The sequence below is a fragment of the Typopeltis vanoorti genome, chromosome 17 (genome assembly GCF_054136105.1).
Source record: "Typopeltis vanoorti isolate ZY-2024b chromosome 17, IOZ_Tvanoo_1.0, whole genome shotgun sequence".
Classification (NCBI taxonomy): domain Eukaryota; kingdom Metazoa; phylum Arthropoda; class Arachnida; order Uropygi; family Thelyphonidae; genus Typopeltis; species Typopeltis vanoorti.
In genome coordinates, this window is record NC_143565.1 from 46,672,880 (window position 1) to 46,688,882 (window position 16,003).

The 16,003-nt window shown below is 36.0% G+C and overlaps 1 long non-coding RNA gene across 1 annotated transcript in view; it reads left to right on the plus strand.

Annotated features, from left to right (window-relative positions):
* LOC150097364 (uncharacterized) overlaps window positions 1–16,003 on the plus strand; it is a 60,219-nt gene that overhangs the window by 3,412 nt on the left and 40,804 nt on the right. The window contains exon 2 of the long non-coding RNA XR_016549688.1: window positions 13,989–14,182. This is a non-coding gene — a long non-coding RNA (uncharacterized LOC150097364). The remainder of the gene's footprint in view (window positions 1–13,988; window positions 14,183–16,003) is intronic.

Consider the following 16,003-nt stretch of genomic DNA (forward strand, 5'->3'; position numbering starts at 1 on the left):
AAAGATATGCAGTTTTCCTTCTTTTTATGGTATCTAAAAGTTCACGTGATTCCACAATTTGTTCCAGTACTTCCTGATTGGACGTTTTTGCTGTCCATGGGATTTTTAACATTCGTCTGTATAACCACATCTCAAAGGCTTCAATTCTTTTTATTGATGTTGTCTTCAAGGTCTAAGTTTCTGCACCGTACAGCAGTACAGACCATACATAGCATTTAACCATGCGTACTCTAAGCTCTAAGTTTAAACTGCGGTTACACAGTGTTGATTTCATCAAGAGAAATTTTTTTCTTGCCATTTCAATTCTAACTTTTATTTCCATTTCTGGATTGCAATCGTCATTTAACCAGCATCCGAGATATTTAAACTTTGCCACTCTTTCTGTTTGTTTCCTATTTAAAGAAAGTGCTAAATTAAGAATTGGTTTCTTACTTATGACCATGAAATTAGTTTTGGTGATATTTATTTTTAATCCCATTTTTTCACTCTCTGCATTTATTAGTTCCAAAAGATTTTGAAGATACTGAATATTGTCAGCCAGAAGAGTTGTATCATCGGCATATCGGATGTTACTGATGATTTCACCATTTACACTAATCCCTTCCTTTCTTCCTTCCAAGACTTTTTGAAATATGGCTTCTGAGTAGATGTTAAAAAGAAGAGGTGACAGCACACATCCTTACCTTGCTCCTCGTTTGATGTTAATGGAGTCTGTAATAATGTCATCAACTTGAACAGATGCCTTTTGGTTCCAATATAAGTTTTCAATGATCCTGATGTCTTTACCATCTAATCCGATTCTTTTTAATAGTACAATCATTTTAGCATGTTGGACTTTGTCAAATGCTTTCTCGAAGTCGATGAAGCAAATGAATATTACCTTGTTTTGGTCAATACATTTTTGAAATAAGATCTGAGAACAGAAAAGGGCCTCTCTTGTTCCCAAGCCGTTTCTAAACCCCCCCCCCCCCCCACCCCCCCCCCCCCCCACCCCCCCCCCCCCCCACCCCCCCCCCCCCCCACCCCCCCCCCCCCCCACCCCCCCCCCCCCCCACCCCCCCCCCCCCCCACCCCCCCCCCCCCCCACCCCCCCCCCCCCCCACCCCCCCCCCCCCCCACCCCCCCCCCCCCCCACCCCCCCCCCCCCCCACCCCCCCCCCCCCCCACCCCCCCCCCCCCCCACCCCCCCCCCCCCCCACCCCCCCCCCCCCCCACCCCCCCCCCCCCCCACCCCCCCCCCCCCCCACCCCCCCCCCCCCCCACCCCCCCCCCCCCCCACCCCCCCCCCCCCCCACCCCCCCCCCCCCCCACCCCCCCCCCCCCCCACCCCCCCCCCCCCCCACCCCCCCCCCCCCCCACCCCCCCCCCCCCCCACCCCCCCCCCCCCCCACCCCCCCCCCCCCCCACCCCCCCCCCCCCCCACCCCCCCCCCCCCCCACCCCCCCCCCCCCCCACCCACTATAAACCTAGACATTAAACTGCAGCTGTAATTGTTGAGTAATAGTACTCATGCAACGCATGAAAGTAGCAATGAAGGTCGCTTTTTGATAGACGCTGTGTCTGGTAAACGTAAAAAACAAGACCTTCCTTGTGGCATATTATTACTGGATAAGTGCTTGTTACAAAAAAAAAAAAAAAAAAAAAAAAAAAGGAGGATAATTTTATTAGTTAAGTAGTTTAGTTCATTTTAATTTTACTATTGAAGATGCATTTCTGTTAATGAAATATTCATTGCAAAAATATGTAATTAAACCAAAATTATTTTTCTTTGAAATTATAACCACTATAAAATTCAAAAATGAATCGTTTGGAGGAAATAAATAAATAAAAATAAAATGTATTATAATCATGTCAAAAATGACAATAAAACCTAAATTGTAATTATTCATATTCAAGTGTTCATAATTCAGGGTGTTCACGCAGCCACCTTGCGCCAATTGATAAATTTGTTGATAAAAATCACTTATTAATAGAAAGCAATTTACAGGAATAAATAAAATCCTGGCATCAAATAATTTATTGCAAAACAGATCCATTGCATTGGCAGCAGTTAGTGACATTACATGGTAGCAGTACGCATGCGTCATGGAGTTTTCATTGATTGCGCATAGGGATATACAATCAGATCAAAAGCGTATATGTGATATGCGTATTTTGCATTTTGTTTGATAATTTGCGACTGGGGAAAATTGACTGCGGAAAACTAACGATAAAGTAAATGTTTGGCATTACTAATTATTATGAACAAAAGCAAGGAAACTTTTACTCGGTTGTTAAACATATATTTTAAAAGAATTGAATGACATAAACCGAGAGTAAAGGGAAAAGGTTTAATGGTATCACACGACTAGTTTCGGCTTTTTACAAGTAACAACTAGTAACATTACTGGCTTAACGGGTGAAGCAAAAGCTTTTCATATTCCCGGCTATCTTAACAGAGACTGTGAGTAGAAAGAGTTTATGAGCTATATTGCTCGCCCTTAGTGGGCTAGGAGATTAATCCTCAGTGAGGGGGTTTAGGATGGCTTTAGGTCTTTTGTGCTTAGAATAGTCCGTTGCATCATAGTCAGCGGCCAGTTGGATCAGTCTGTTAGGATGCACAGTTGCTTTTGAAAAGAATTTGGTTGCTATAGTTTGCATGAAGGTGTAGATATAGGGGACCTCCGTGTCGCGGTGCAGTTGGACAGTTCGGATGAACCATGGAGCGCCCAGGATCATTCTAAGACACTTGTTCTGAATGCGTTGTAATTTAATGATATTTGAGTTTGAAGTATGGCTCCAGGCCGGTGAGGCATAGGTGAGTATTGGACGAACCATCAGTTTGTATATGAGAAGTTTGATTCTGGTGCTCAGTTTACTGTTTCTGTTTATTAGCGGATAGAGCTGGGCTATGGTTTTGGATGTGTTTGCACAGAGAGTCTTGATATGGGAGTTGAAAGTCAGTTTACTGTCCATTACTACACCGAGATACTTGATCTCTGTTTTCCACTGAATTTTTGTGTTAAAGAGGAGAATATCTTCTTTGGGAAGCATTGATCTTCTAGAGAATAAGACGGCTACGCTCTTCTGAGGATTCACCTGGAGACGCCATTTGGCAAAATATTGCTCTATTTGCAGTAGGTTTTCTTGCAGTTTCTTGATGGCTAAGTGAGGCTTTAATGATCTGGCCAATATCGCTCTGTCATCAGCCTAAAGAGCTTTAATTGAAGATAATGGGTTGTGTGGTATATCATGCAGGTATAAGGAGAATAGGATCGGTGCTAGTAAGGAGCCTTGTGGAACTCCAGCCAAGATGTGTTTCTATGAGGACACTACTCCACTTAGTCTCACTTGCATGCGCCTATCGCAGAGGTACGTCTTGATGAGTTGAATGATTCCGATTGGGACACCGGATGATATAAGCTTGTATAGTAAACCATAGTGCCAAACCTTGTCAAATGCACTGGCTAAGTGCATTTGACAAGGTTTGGCAAACAGCCAAACCTTGTCAAATGGAAAACAGGAATGCACTGGGGCTGTTTTCTAGGAAAACAGCCCCAGTGCATTGGCGCCAGTTAAAACCTGTAATGATATGTTCCACCAATCTGTGTATTTGTTGTGTGGTACTATGCAACTGTCTGAAACCAAACTGCTCCTCAGGCAGGATGTTTAACCAGAGTACAGAATCTTGAAGCCTAGTAAGAATTACCTTCTCAGCTATTTTTCCGAGATTAGAGATGAGACTGATTGGTCTGTAATTCTGAGGCAGAGTGGGATCCTTTCCAGGTTTATGAATTGGAACAATGTACGCCAATTTCCAGTAGGAAGGGAAATACTTGTAGTGAAGTATGGAATTGATTATGTTTGCCAAATGAACAATAGCTTTGCAAGGTAGAAGTTTTATAACTTTATTGGAGATGCCGTCGGGTCCAGGAGCCTTTTTATTTTTGAATTTCTGAATAATAGCATATATTTCAGCGGGTGAGGTGGGTGTGATTCGAGTAGAATGTGTGGGAGCAGACTTGAGCGAATATCTGACATTACGGTGTATCTTGTAGATATGACTAATGTCAAGGTGACCGTATGCGAGTTTGCATTGATTTTCAAGATGATTCGCTATTGCCTCAGTTTTATCAGCATCAGTGTGGATGAGACCTGAATCTGTTTGCAGAGGGGGAAGAGGTTTATTTTTGTTCTTGAGCTTTCGGATAAGATTCCATACAGAGTGGCTGTCAGTGGAGATGGAGGTCAGTTTTTCTTCCCAGAGTTGAGTTCTATGAGCTGCGAGTGCATCTCTCACTGCAGAATTTAACCTATTTAAGATTCGTTTATCTTGTGGCGCCCTAGTGTTATGGTATCTTTTTCTAGCCTTATTTTTTTCCCTAATCAGATTCATAGTATCCTCAGGCAGGTGGTTGGACTTGTGGGTGGTTGCAGGGGTAGTAACTGCTGCACAGGCTGCTGTAATCTGTTCTGTTAGATTTTTGACAGCTATGTCAATTTCTTCTTTTGATTTAATGATGGGAACAGGACCAATATATTTTGGGAGCACCTTGGAGAACCTTTCCCAAGGAATAAATGAGTGAGGGGGTGGGGATAATTTTTCAAGATTTCCTAATTTCAACCGTATTGGCGGCTTTGTACAGCCTTCTTTAGATGTTTTTATACAAAAAAAATTAAACATGCTGTGATCACATACTGGCGCTCACGAGATGCTATATGCATGCACTTACCCAACAATGTGGTCAACGAAGGAAAGCTTTGAATACGTTAACTACAACGTTTTCACGTTAAATATGTATAGTGACTTTCCTGTGCTGTTCACAGTTTTTATCTTCAATGTTTAATGTTTTTTTTTTTGTATAAAAACACCTGAAGAAGACTGTAAAAAAGCCGACACTAGTCGTGTGATACCATTAAACATTTTTCCTTTACTATATATATATATATATATATATATTTGTAAAAATGTAATCAATAAAAAGATTATTAATTTTAATATTAATGGCATACATAGCCGACCTGGTTGACTGAGTGATTGTTAAATACAAATTATAAAATAATTTCAAATATTCTCACAAATAGAATATAGATTTCTACAGAAACTTGTATCGCCTAATCAAGCATGCGCAGTAAAAGAAAGAAATACAACAGATACCATAACACATCTGAGATGTATATACGATACGAATATTATCAACTGACCAACAGGCTATGCGTATTACTAAGTCTAGACATCGAGAAAGCTTTTGACGCAGTGAGCCATGAATGCATCTTTGAAATAATAAAAGAAATAAGATTTGGAGAAAACTTCAAGAACTAGTTAAAAAATCTTTTATGAAATTCAGAAAACCGTGTAATCATAAATAAAAAACTCTCCGCGCCTATCCAAATCAACTGTTCCGTACGACATGGCGACTCTCTCTCTCTCTCTCTCTCTCTCTCTCTCTCTCTCTCTCTCTCTCTCTCTCTCTCTCTCTCTCTCTCTCTATATATATATATATATATATATATATATATATATATATATATATATATATATATATATATATATATATATATATATATATATATATATATATATATATATATATATATATATATATATATATATGACCCTCTTTTGTATTAGCACTTGAACCATTAATTAGAGTAATAAACACAAATAAACAAATTCAAGGAACAAATATTCATGAAGAAAGCGAAGCAAAATTGCTAGCTTATGCTGATTACATAGCACTCACTCTAAAAAATGAAAAATCTATGGAGGAAACAATGAAAATATTGGACTCCTTTGCAAAGGCCTCAGCTCTCAGGGTGAACATGGCGAAGTATTGCTGTTTGGTGGTCGATCACTGGAAAAAGGAACCTAAAATACCGGTGGAAATGTTGAGAAAAAAAATACTTGCCAAGATTAAGAATAAAAATTGGAGGCCCAGACATTTATGTAGACCAATGGAAAGAGTTGCATGAAGCCATATTTTAAAATAATAATAATAATAATAATAATAATAATAATAATAATAATAATAATAATAAGCAATATGCGAAATAGACACCTTTCTTTGAGAGGCAAAGCTAGGATTTGCAATATGTTCTTAGCCTCTCGACTGTGGTACACATTCCATACCACGGACAGTGGGCGGATAAAATTTATAGGCTCTTTGCGACATACATGCTGTTTACAATATGAACCAATGTGCAGTATAACGCTCTTCCACGAAATAGAAGCTAGAGGTCTCGGTCTAGTTAATATACACCTAAAAACATTGATAATCAGAGTCATAACTGCAATAAAAGCACATAATAAATCATACCACGGATATGCAATTGTTTTTCTACAAAAGTGTCTTCTGACAAAGTCATCAGCTCTCTTCCTTCGATCAAAACAAGACCACCAAGAAATGGCTGAATGATACCGGTTTATAGAAAAAAAAAAAAAAAAATTACGGCATGGAGAAGTTACTACATACCAAATCAAGAGCAATACGTGCAAAGCTATCTAGAACCATTTTCCCAATACCTCAGCATGGAGAACAAAAAAGAGGAGAGATCAAACTAAGCCCAGGTTTAAACAACGTATTTCGTCTTCAAATAAGTCCGTTCTATAAAACATTTTTTTCAAAGTTCATCATGGATGTTTGCCAATCAAAATGTGGGTTGTGACAAAAGGAATACCGTTGGATGCTCTTGCAATCTGTCAATTCTGTAAACAGCCAGAAACACTTTACTACATGATGATTTATTATAAAAAAGCAAAAAAAAAAAGTGGAGTGCTGTGAAACAATGGATGCTACAGAATCAAATAATACACAAAAATCTAATATTTTGGCTAAACGAGAAAAAGTTAAGCAGAGTACAAACAACCATAATTATTATAACTATTTGGACATACAGGTGTGATTATATGTATGACAGAACAGGCGGTGAAATTATCCAAAGTTCCATAGATACCTTCAAGGAACTCTATCCTTTTGAAAAAGATGAACGCAGAGGAATGGGAGTCCTTAGGAATTCCATCAAATTAACCAAGGCTGGCTTTCAGATAGCTGAACAGGAAGAACCTTTATGTATATGTTTTGTGTGTGTGTGTGTGTGTGTGTGTGTGCGTGAGAGAGAGAGAGAGAGAGAGAGAGAGAGAGAGAGAGAGAGAGAGAGAGAAAAAGAGAACATCAGCTAACAAGACAGTTTCTGGAATGCTAAGTGAACTTTAAGAAATCGCAATGTGTACTCAAAAAAAGGGGTGTGTTAAAATAGCTAACAATTAAATTGTTAATAACAGTAAAACAAAGGAAATAAGAGTTAAAATATGAATGTAACTAATAATGTACTTCTCATAATGTATAATAATGTAATGTGTTATGTTACTATTCACTGTTAATGACTAAGAGAAGTAAATTCATAAAATGAATTACTTGTAACAAGTAATTCATTTTTTACTTGTAACAAGTAATTCATTTTATGCGGACACGCTAACCCAGTGGTTAAAGGAAAAATAAATTGTACATAATATATATTATTAAGATCAAGAAATGTAAATCAAAATGTCAATTAGAATAAGCATTCTATGTAGAAATGTATATATATTTATTTGGACTGTACGTAGATGCTTTATGGTTAATAAAATATAGCTAACCCAGTGGTTAGCGTACGCGCTCTCCAACCAAGAGGTCGCGGTTTCGCATCCCGCCATAGATATGGATGTTTGTGATTGTCTTTAGGTGGGAGATGATTTTCATCGCCGGCTGTGAGACCATCTCCCCGCTTATTGGTGGAGGCCTGAAGTGGATTGAAAAAGTTCCATGTTTGGTCTGTAGAGGAGGATTTTCGGACTACGTAAAAATATATTCAAAAAGTACAAAAAAAAAATAATAATAAAATAAATAAATAAAATAAAAAATAAAAATTTTCCAAAATAGAAAAAAAAAATCCTTAACCCATCCACGGTATGCAAATTTTGCTGTAAATGTATACTAATAACCCTTTCGTGGGTGGGAACCGCGTAAAAAAATAATAAAAATAAATCCTAATACCTCTTATTAAATTAGAGCTTCCACCCAAATGATCTGAATGGGGTCTCACGTTTATTTCTATCGGGACTGATTATTGTTATTATTATAATTGATGATTATTATTATAATACTACTCATCAATTATAACTGTTTTTTTTTTCATACTGACTGGCAATTTAATATATCCAATATTACAAATATATCCATAAATACAAAGTTAGGTCAATGCGGAAACAAACTGATGAGAAGACTGATTAAGTTGTTACCTGCTTTACTGTACATGCAGTGAAACAAATGACCAAAACAACTCAAGAGAACCATTAAATAGTTCTCCTAAAAGAATAATTTACTTGGAATTGTCTAGCTAAAATTCTATTAAATACGCTTATTTTTAAAAGTGTTTTAAATGCCTATTAGCAGTAAAGTTAAATTATCGATTAATGTTCTGTACTAAATTTCCTCATATCAGTCACAAGCTATAGAGTTCCAGTTAATGTAATCTTATAAAAAATAAAATTTAATTATCCATTCCATTCTCAAAACAAATCTCTTTGGCTACCTTGACATTTATCTAGAAGTTAGGCAAGGCATGTATTATTTGAAGGTTAATGTTTAAAAAATAATAATATATACACACACACTATTTTATGAGGAAAATTTCGGTTTCATACTGAAGTGCGGAAGTGAATTGCAGAATGAAATTATTTCCAACTCATTTAATCAGGTGTAAAATCTAAGTGGGGAAAATAAATAATATTTCAAGGTTATGGCATAGAGGAAAAGATATGTCAAATGGTAATCGATAGACAGGTGATATATCGTTAACAGGTAAAACTTATGAATCAGGGGAAAGTTAATATCAGTGATCTCAGAAACAGTTTTGAAACAGGTTTCTGAGATTGCTTCTGTACAAAATGATTCAGAGTGAGTAGAGAGGAAATATGTCAGGCTGAATTCACATCTGACAGTTCTTATACACTCATTCTTTCATACGTAAAAAAAAAGGACCAATATTTGCATGACTCATGGGAGATTTAAAATATATGACTGAAAGCCTTAGCAATATCAGATTTCCAATCTTCTGATCCGAATGGAAAAGCTGCAGTGCCATGTTCGCGCGCACAAAATCTTTGCTTCCAGAATTTCTAATCTAAAGTCAATAACTTTTGAACGTATTATAAAAGCGAATTATATGACAAATCATACTTCCAAGGACTCATCGCGGGAGGGCACTCTACTCCACTCCTCTATACACACATTTCACTGTCTACCCTACTGCTTAATCCTCCCACTACACGCAACTACCATCACCGTCATCTATCGCCCATCATTACTAACAACAGCAATTTGTGTCTGTAAATTGCGTGTGTTCTGATGGCCGATTTACCTGTACAGGATGAAAAACTCGGAATGAAAAAACCCTGCTACCACTGTACGAGATCAACTAACTTGTCATCAATTGAAAAAAAAAAAAAAAATCCATATAAAGATTCCTCTCTTCACAGCGACAATCGAACTCAGGCTCTTTCTTCTAACTGCGCTACCGAAGCGCATTGAGTCTGAGACTGGAAACTTGTGCACAAAACGTTTTACATGAGCACATTAGCCGGCAAAAATTAGGGGAAATATTGTTGTAGTGTGATAGCTCAAATATTACCGACTTCTAAAGTTCAGCGGATTACTTATAATGTTCTTTACAATAGTTTGGATTCCTGACTACCATGACTGACATTTGGCTTATGTGTAGGCCTTTTCCGTAGAAATTGAGACTACGCAGCTCTTTATGTAACGTGTTAAGCGCTGTAGGTTCTTTGAAGTCCAGGTTGATGCTTTCACATTGGAATGCCGAGAATTTCGCATTCTTTCAGACTACACCTTCTCCTATACAAGGAATATCCATATCAGGTGATAGGCCACGTATGGTGACAGGAATATACAATGTTCAGTGTGTTTCATTTAAAACAGGGATCCCAACGCTTCTATCAACACACTGTATATATACTTATGTCAGCTCTTTAATATGAAATTACCCAAGTACAAACAGATTTCGCATTGTGCACATATGATGACGTACTAAATCGGAGAGTAAACAAATTACATGCAAAACTGTGAACAGCAATAGTTCATAAATGCTGTTTTGTGTCAGCAAGTTGGATTTATTTCATCTGAAGATGTAGGCAGAGCCATTATTTTATATAACGTTTTTAAAGATGAACCGAAAATATTTTTATTGGATTTAAGCAATCAAAAATTCTCAGGCCACTCTATGTAAAATGATATCATTTTCCTCCATAGATTTGTAAAAGACCAAGTCATGGTGGAAAACAGCTATTTTGTTCAAAAAATTGAATTGTATACTTTTATTCCAATATTAGTCAAATCTTTATACAACTCAGAATCATTCTTCTAGGGAACACGCTTGCTTTGTCATAAATATGCATTTATTTAATTTCATGACCGTTATTTCTCTTTGAGCGCAAAACGTATTAAATGAGTTTTTACCTTTGCTAGAACTCAAATACGAACTGTGAAGTTTGGCTTTGACAGAAATTCCTTTTGGAGACATTTAAACTTCTTAATTAAAAAAAATAAAAATAAAATAAAAAAAGTTAGTACGATGCAGACGTTATAAACATAATATTCTGAAATATACGGATCCTCCGTAACATTTCATATATTAAATCGTATATAACTTACCTTGAGTTGAAAAGTCCTTACGAAGATTCCTTCTGTTACAGAAAGATTTGAAATTGAGGTTTTTACGTTCAGATGGTATCATTGACACAAACAGAGCTAACTGATTTCGCCAGTATGTTCCTCAATCTGTTGTCATACAGATCCAGAGAGAAAAGGATAGTTACATTACCATCTTAAAAGTGGCCAGGACAGAAATGTAGCATAATAAAAGATGTGTGCGTGTGCGTGTGTAATCTATTAGAATTTGCTTACATTTTTATCGAATCTATTGTTTAATCCAGTGGTCATCTTCAAACTTCCAACACTCATGAAACCATTGTCTCTAAATAGTATTTCTATGGAACTATGCATTTTACTATTTCCAGTCAACGGAATTGGCGTTCGGCACTTGTAAATACAGGGTGTCCACGTTGGACTTCCTTAATTTCAAAGAACGGTGAAAAATTGAAATGCAGAAATATGTAAGGTTTGGGTTGTTCAAACATTTCAGAGACTCTACAATTGTCATCGAGAATATTTTTTACAAAAACTTGGTGAATTTGACACCATGGTCCATATACTTAAGTAGTAGTAACACGTTGAAACTAGAGAGCTGCAATGTGGACGCCCTATATATATATTCTAGTAAGTCTGGATCCATCTGACCACAACAGCTCCCTCCCTCCCCTTCAAGCCTGAACAGCCCAACTCCGTTGCTGCTTTAATTGTTAGTTTGTTTCAAAATTTCTTCTGAAACAAATTTTTTGATTGTTTTTTACTCTTTAACCTTTATATCAATGATATTGTTACTGAAATTGAGGGAGATGTTCAATTATTTGAGTATGATATAAATCTGAGGAAGGTTACTGAATGTATAATTAATGAGTGCTGATGTAGAGAGGATCTGATTAAACTGAAAATGTGGGCAGATGAATGGGGATGCTAGGTTATCGTTGCTAAATGTTGGGTGTTGAATTTTGGGATACTGGAGGGAGCACGAATTTTGGGGTTATGGCGAATCGAAATTTGAAATTTAAGGAGCATGTTGTAAAGACATGCTCCTTAAATTTCTACTAAAGATAATTCAGAAGATCTGCAATCTTAAGATAAACATTAATCAGCGGAGATAAAATGGTAGTAATTCCACTGAATAAGGTCCTGATCAGACCACATCTGAATTACTGCTCAAATCTGGTCACTTGGGTTTAGAATGGATGAAGATAAGTTGGAGAGGGTGCAGAGGCGGTTGACAAAAATGATTTCAGGGCTGTGGAATGTTAGCTATAAGGATAGATTAAAGTCATGTAATCTGCAGAATTTGCTGATAGAAGACGAAGGGATGATATGATTGAGACGTTTATTTAAGCTCGTAAGACGTATTTACTGGATGAATACAAGAGTTTTCGGATAGTGGAAAATAAGGAAGGAGCAAGAACTAGGGCCATCCTTGGAAATGCGCGAGGAAGTGGAAAATAAGAGGGTGAGGATTGTGTGTGTATGTGTGTGTATGTGTGTGTGTGTGTGTGGTGAGTGGAATGCTAAGGGTGTGAATGAGTTTAACCTTCACACAATATATGTAATTGTTAATGGTATAAACTTCTCTCTCTCTCTCTCTCTCTCTCTCTCTCTCTCTCTCTCTCTCTCCTCTTTGGATGAGTCTTTGACTCAAGGAGAGTTAATGTAATAATTATAATAATAAATCATGTAGGAATAGGTAGAGGAAATAGCATATTGGTTCCAGGAAGCGATAGATTAAATAAATAAGGAACTGTATTCCTGAGACCAAAAAAAATTTTTTTTTCACTTCATTCCATCAAACAGCTGTTTGGTGTCATGAAGCTGTTTTCATTGTCTGGTGGTTACACACCAGACAATGAAAATGAACTGCTTCTTAAAATAAGGTAACCATTACCAAATTGCAAATTTCTCATTCTCCTTTGGTCATGGTTCAAGTCGATACTGGTCAGAACGGAAAGGTATCAGACAATGACTAAGCGACTTTATCTCAACATTCTTTTTAGAGCTTTACAGTTTCTTTCCCGTGGTATCTTTCATCTAGCATGTGCTATATTCTATCCATTTTATGCAATATGGCCTTCAACAATCCAATTACTTTCATAATTCTTGCTGAAAATCTTACGCTTGATTTTTTCTTAAGCAAGGTTGAATTTCAGAACCTCAAGAATGAAAATGGCATGTATATTTTCTTTGAAACATTTAAATACAAACGAGGATGGGGATTATGTTTTTCTTAGTATGTAGCGCAAGCGTGTACAGTGTTATAAATATTACTTGCGATAATCTATATATTTATCCACAGGAAACGAAGTTTTCTTCTTTTTTTTCCTCCCAAAACTGTTGCAAGCAACTGTAACAGGATTTCAAGTATTTATTTATATTCCTAATTGAGAATTCAATGAATGCTTTAGTGTATATCAGCTGGCTTTGATGTTCCATGATATTAGGCTAGCAGCTATTGAAAAGCAATATGCTCTTCTGCTACAGCATATACATCACATCACTGTGCTTCACATTACAGGAACTGCTACAAAGCTGTGTGCAAGATAGCGCTTTTTTAAATCCTATCCGATAAGTTTTCGGGAAAAATAAAACTTTATATACGCAAAGCAGTCAGAAATTCCTGTATTGATTTACCATTAATTAAGTCTGCGATACCATATTTTATATCAGCAGCCATAACCGGCTGTCAAATAGTAGCAATTGCAACGAAGGTCACAATTACTCCTTTAAATCAAGTTAAATGATTAAGAAAGAGTGGCGTTTATTTGCATTCTTCGTCGCTTTCTTTCTTTTTTTTTATTATTATTATTTATTTATTAAGATACGTGTTTTGACCAGATGTCTGGTCAAAACAAAACAAAGTAGGCTTGGCTCGAGGTAAACGCTCTAGTGATGATGATCGGTCTAAAATTTGAACGTAATCGAATAAAAAAAAATGGAATAGATAAATAGAAAGCGAATTATGTTAAGAAGTCGCAAGCATTGAAAAAAAAATGATAGACACCAGAAAAATATGGAATAAATAAATAAATAAAATATGTTCACATCTTTCGTTGTTCTCTTCTGTTCTTCCAGAAGTGTAAGTATTTTTGCATTGATGTGATTTGGTAGAATTTGTATACTTTTTGAAAGCGTTGTTTAAAAGTCAGCAGTGGAAACAAATTTTCGAGTTACATTAAGGATGATTTAAATGTCGAAAATGAATATGACATTTTTTTACGTAGCAATATTAGTTTATTTTATATTACTTTTTTCAGAATTTTAATTTAATCTTGATTTTTTATTACAATTCCATCTAAGACGATTATCAATCTAAAGCCAGTTAGTAAGGGAGGACAATACTCTGGAAATGAAAATCTCGCAACTTCCATATAAAAGTGATTTGAAAGAAGAAAAAAAAAAAACATTAATTTTTTAGAAATATTCCTTATACTGTTAGTCACCAAACCGAAGTCGTTATCAACTGAGAGCGAACGTCAATCCTCTTAAAACTGGTAAGTTTGCCTTACTTAAATCTTGTATTAAGTATCTTTGTATTTGTTGCATTCAAGTAGTTCCTATTATTTTTGTATAAATTAAAAAAAAAAAAATCTCGAACACTGCTTTATTCCTCATAGGGAATGGGCAGCATTCTTTCAGCCTTAACTTTTCATCTCTTAACATCATCAGGTTGAGTGTATTCCCAAGGCGTGCTAGATAGGAAAGGATGCTCTTGACTTGAGTATTTATTTCTATGCACGTGTGTGTGTGTGTGGTCGATTTTTTGAGTTTTCAGGATTATCAATCCAAGATTCTTGAGAGAGAGAGAGCGAGAACGAGAGAAACTTCTTACACCAAATATCATTATCTCTGAAATTAGCTGAAAGCCTACATTTTTTTTTTTTTTTGATTCAAGTCGGTAACTAGAATCGAACCTATTACGTGTTTCTTCTGCCGACCTATTATCATGCAAATTACAAGAAGGATATGCACACCTAATTGTTCTCCTCTTTTTTTTGCATTACTGCCTACATTCAGATTATCTTTGTATTACCTTAGGAATGAAAGAGAGAGAGAGAGAGAGACTAGGTGTGGGGGAGAGCAGAAGAGTTTAATTAAAATGGGAGTCATTGTATTAAAGAATCACTTCAACAGTAACGGAGCAATGGCTAAGTTGAAGAGATTCTTCGACTTCGTTGGCAGTATATATATATATATATATATATCTTTTTTTTTTTTTGATCTGCCTCTAAAAATAGACAAACGGTTTGGGGTATTCTGATAACTACATTTATAGTATCGCTTATTATTAAAAGTGCACAATTTACAATCAAATAAGAGAATGAGAGTGAGGGAAAATTATGATCAGAACTTGTGCTGCAGTGAGTAAATATATTTAAAAAAACAAGATAATTAGTCTTAGTCATAACCTTATTTAGTTTCAACTGAAGGACTACTATAATAATGTTTGTTTTATTTTGGAAAAAGGTGAACTAGAATTAGAAAAACATTAACAGGGATTGGTATGTTATATTTCCCAGTCCTTGATTCGCCTACGATGAATGTAGGCGATAAATCAAGGCGACAAATACATTGACAAGTTGACCAGGTACACTGACTGTTTTGGACTATGAATATCTGATTAAAAATAGCTGTTCCAAGGAAAATTTAAATTTTCTTTCAAAAGAATAAACTGGTGCACCACAAGGTTGTAGGATTTATTATTTTATTTTATTATTATTTTTTTTTTGATTAATGAATTCTTTGCCGGTTGTTTAAAGATTTGTAAGTCAGATTTATTAATTTTTATAAAAAATAAGAATAAATAAATAAAAAATCAACCAAGATTGAAAATGGAGATACGCCCAAAATTATTTGCAAATTCCCAAGAAACAATTTTAGACAGCTTTTACAAACTATATAAAAACTTTTAAAGAAAAGAAAAAAAAAGAAAAAAAAAAGAAGGTAAATGGAGGTACACCCAAAATTATTTACAAATTCTCCAGGAGCAATTATAAACAGCTTTCGAAGAATGCATAATCATCTACTATATTGGTCTGTACGCATAAAATAACTCCTCATGTTCAAATTTGTTATTTGGGAACTTCATTAAAATTTTTCGCCATCTTGGTATTGGTTTAAATCGGGCTTTTTTCTTTTTTCTTTTTTTTTTTTTTTTGTTAGAAAAGTGATTCGGGGTGATACTTCAGTGCGAAATTTAATAGTTTTTAAATTTATAACGAATCCAACCGATATTTCGCTGGCTTAATCAAGCTTTATCAAGAAACTATTTTCAATCGCACAGTAACAAAGTTACATAACACAAAGGCCAACAC